The sequence below is a fragment of the Phytophthora cinnamomi genome, assembly GCF_018691715.1.
Source record: "Phytophthora cinnamomi strain GKB4 chromosome Unknown Contig44, whole genome shotgun sequence".
Taxonomy (NCBI): Eukaryota; Oomycota; class Peronosporomycetes; order Peronosporales; family Peronosporaceae; genus Phytophthora; species Phytophthora cinnamomi.
The window spans coordinates 1,085,908-1,090,659 of NW_027150977.1; positions in this window are offsets into that span (position 1 = coordinate 1,085,908).

A 4,752-nucleotide genomic window follows, 5' to 3' on the forward strand; every position below is an offset into this window, starting at 1 on the left:
GGCACAACAAGCCAGGATGGTCGGACTGTTCGCCCGGTTGTGCGCCTCAGTGGGGCACAACAAGAAATCGACTAGGGTCTTTGGACGAACAAGGGTGCCTCCTGTGGGGATCAATCGTGCTAGCGTTCTTCTTCCTCGATAGAAGCTCAGAGCTTTGGGGACCAGTATCAGTGGACAACTCAACAGGCAGCAACAGAACACACTGCGTCAAGGCTGACAACGTGATCCTACGAAACAGACAAGGTGACCAAGTAAGCCCCAGGGGCGACGACGTCCATTCGGTGGAGGTTCTCTTCGAATCTCACAAAGGCGACCGGACTGCTCATGGAGTGGTCGTACGACATTACCGCTCAGAGCACCAGGTGCTGTGCCCAGTGGTAGCGGCGCAAGCGTGCCTCCAGATACGAGAGAACTGGACCACAGCAAGCGTGGCCCTGGGCCCATACCTCACATCCACCTCACGGCGAGGGACCATCAAGAAGACGACCGTGGCGAACCTCATCAAGGAAGCGGCAAGCGGCTTACGCTTATCACCTCAAGACTACTACTGTCATTCATTGCGAATAGGAGGTGCATGCGCACTTCTGGCGGCAGGGAAGAGTGACCTGGTCATTCGACTAATGGGATGGTGGTCCAGCTGGTGCTTCACAGTGTACACCCGTTTACAACCTGGCATGCTCCGAGATGCGGCAAGAAGCATGCTCACGGCCTCGACATGGGAGCACAACGAGACCAATCACGATGCGCTCGAGGGGGAACTCCAGCGAGCCTAACTCTCCAAGCTAATCAAGTCTACTTGCCCCATGAAGTGATGATCGAAGGAGGAAATGGTACGCAGGCCTCTCAAAATTAGGTAGTGTGTGAAGAGAAAGTGAAAAATGCCTAATCCTATTTTTCAAAATACCTAAGTGCGGACATGCCCGAAACCACCCTAGTTCGCAGCCTACTAGCGTCGATGCCTGTGCATTCCACCTTTCGGCGCTCTCCACCTCCTAGCACGAATGGGGAAGACAAAAGCATCAAGGCGAGGGTCTAAGAAGGGTGCTCGTGGAGACCAACAGACCGCACCACAGCCTAAAGTCACTGGTGCAAACTGCTGTATCAACACTGCCCTTGTGCAAACTAAAATCACCCCTCTGCAGCAGCGACAAAAATGGATCCCCAAATACGGGGCTGAGCTTGGCCTTCGGCCTTTGAGTTCAAGTGTTGTTGTCTCCAGTTTCGCAACCTCATTGAGACGCACAAGGCTCGGTTGACTGTTGCGTAGGGTCCGACAACAACGCATGACATTTGGAAGCAGAGACATGATATGATCGAGCGATACAAGGTCGACACTTCTTTCCATCACCGCGTTGACAGTGTTGATCGATCTTCGTTTCTTGATGCGTGGTCTGATGTGGACTGCGAAGGCAATTACACGTTACTGTTCGCATTCGTCGCTGGAGTGGCGGCGATATCGCCCGGCACTCACTCAGTTGAGAGTGATTCAGCGCCTTGAAGCAAGTCAAGAACCCGCATAGAACAGCTCTAACCAACTATGCAATGGAAGGCCAACTCCAGTCGCTGCAGTACTTCTTTTGGTCGATCTAGCTGAACGCGTCGCTAGGAGTCCACGTAGCTAATGCACTCGAATAAACTATACCACCTGAATACCTAACTCGGATTGTGAGCCATCTGTATCGAATTACAATTCACTTGAATAAAGTATACCACCTGGATGCCTAATTTGGATTTTGAGCCATTTTGTATCGAACCACTTAATAACTACCTATTCAGACTTTTCCCAAAATACCTAATCGAGGTCAAATTAGGTAGGTCGGTATTTCTGCCTAAGTTTGAGAGGCCTGGGCATGGCACGTAAATGGTGTACTGGTATAATATACCGTAAACGGTTTACGGTACACGTCAAACTGTACTCAGTCAAAATTTCGTCTCATCGCAAGCTGAAAACCTGCGGTTTTACAGTAAAATCTATAATAGTGCCCGATGGAGCACTACGTTAGTACCCCCTGTTAGGGTGGGGGTGTTATTAAAGGGGGATATTATTAAACGATGGGGCACTACAGTAGTCAAGTGAGAGTAGTGTTGATTTAAGAAGAGTCCTAAAGCTGCATGTGCTTGCTTAGAGATCAGCCTCTCCAATGATGTGGATGAACGAGTCGCCATCTTCAGACTCGGTGCCGTTTTCAGCTTCCACAACTACACCGGCGTTGGTAGATGCAGCCGCGCGATGCTCAGCCAGCAAAGCCACAAAAGCCTCTCCGTAAATGGAGTGCGTGGTCAGAGAGAGTTGTTCATCCGCACCGAGGAAACAGCGACGGAAGCTTGTGATGATGGTCTCGCTATCACCGCACATTGTGCATTGTGCATTGTGCATTGTGCATTGTGCATTGTGCATTGTGCATTGTGCATTGTGCATTGCGCATTGTGCATTGTGCATTGTGCATTGTGCAGTGCTTACCACATGGATTCATGAGCATGCATAATTCTATAGAATGCTAAAACAGTTTAACAATCCCTGTCAGCTTTACCAATTGGAACTTTCGCTTCCAATGTACAGTGTCGTTATTTAGAGGGTTCATTTCGGTGGCAATGCGGTATTCATTTCAAACATGGATTTGCATTGATGCAGCTGTGCCACGGTATCACTACCGATATTTTTTTCAACACAGCAATCGCGTGTACGTCAATTTCGAACAGAAGAAGAACGTGAGAGCCGGAATCCGAAAATCGGCGGATAAAGCTGCAGGGTATGAACAGACTTGCCGCTCAACCAACAACACATGCATCTGAGCAGACCTTCCAGCAGGGAAATCAACGTTTCTGTAAGCGATCAAATCAATTTTAAATTCTTAAAAAAAATATGTCCATTTGCTAGATCGGTGTAGTAGTAGGGATTTTCTCGTGGCCAAGCTCCACGATGGTGACCCGGGTGACGACGGGCGAACGGTGATCGACTTGACAGCGTCACCATGACGAGAGGACGGTGACGAAGGCGTGAACGAGCAGTCAGTTGGTGGCGGATGCAAGCCAGCGGGCTGGTGCCACAAGCGCGAGGGATCTAGAAGGGATGCAGAGGGTCGCCATTGAAGTTGGGCGACTCGGGAAGATCGCAAGGAGAGACGACACGGCTAGGACGAACGACGTGCAGTATGCGGAGAAGGAGAGGCGACGAGGAAGAACCGATGAGCTGCTGAGAGACAGCGTGAGGTGAGTAAGTTAGCAAGGACACCGTAGCAAGTAGGATAGGCGCGGATCGGGGGGACTTCGGTAGATAGGAGGGTGCGGCCTTGCGGACTGGCAAGCCTGGCCCTCAGTTCTGGATTCAGTGCGGGAAGAGCATTAACGACGAACTAATCTAAGTTACTTGGTGTCGGACGCGGAGTTAGTGTTGCTACCTATCGGGAATTGGGGTACGGCGGCACTGCACGAGGTACGCTGTTCGGGGTTACGTATGCGCGTGGTAGAGCAGTAGGGTAGTGAGGACCGCGGAGAGAAACCGCAGGGGCTTCGACGTCAGTATGCGCGCTGGCGTCGTGCCGAGGGACATGGAGCACGGCTAGCGCACTTGTGCCGTCGCTCCGAGTCCGCTGTATATTGCATGTAAACCGGAACGCTTGCGGGGAGCAGCCTAAAGACCTACCGGGGTTGCGGTCGCCGATAATCGCTCTCTCCTCACTGTCCCTATCCCTGTCGTCAACGGTGGGCGAAGGGCCAGCTAACGCTGGAGACTCCCATGATGTCATGCTCCCGTTCTAGGCGAATCTCAGCTCCAGGAGGTGTCAACTGAGTAGTCTAGAGTAATGGTATTTGTCCCCGCGTGGGATATGCCGACATCGGTTTATTTAAATTCTTAAATAGCATTTTCATCATCATCATAACTATGTTTGCCGAATCGCTGAATTAGCTTTTGGTAGCTTGAAGAATGCTCATGAGTCCATAGACATGTGGTTTTGATTGCGGCTACATATTGGAATAGTGCCTTACGAAATACCAGTAGGGCCAAAAGAACAAACATCGAGTTCTACTAGAACTCCGTCCGGGGTACTGAGTATTAGATGAAATGCCCCAGTGCAATTCAGTTACGTCTATGTGCAATTAGAAAAACAGTTGTACTGTAGCAGCTGCTTTGAGCTGAGGTATTTAACTGACACCAACGACATACAAGGGTCATATGTTCGGTAAATACACTTTTCCATAGCAAGCTGTACTCTTCTGTGTAGTCTATCGAGTCCTAATTCCCACTCTCACTTCCAACTTGGTGATCCATCGGCTTAGTAGCTATGGTCCCGTCCCGAAACCGAGCCCGGCGCACCCAAGAAGACCTCGACAATCAAGACCGTGAACGCTGGGATCAGCGTTTCGTCGAAGAGGAAGATCGGTATCGCGCTCTATCGCGTAAAGAACTTCAGACCAACCAAGGAGAATCTGACGACGATCTAGCGTCGCCTTCACCGATATACGACCGATGCCTGCATGTGCAAGGTGCCGAACGTGTGCTGAAAATGTGCAACTTCGCGCCAATAGAGTTTGAACGACTGGACGCTCTGAAGGACCACATTCTAAGTCATTGGAATGTTGGTAGAGGGAAGAAGAGCTCAAACGATCCGAAGGATATCCTCTTCATGTTGCTTGCTTCGCTCAAGCATTGCGGTAGTTGGGACTCAGTTTCCAGGATGTTTCACATGGATCTCTCACCGTTCCAGAAGATGATCATCACGATGCTTGAGCCCTTCGTGTACCAGACCTTCG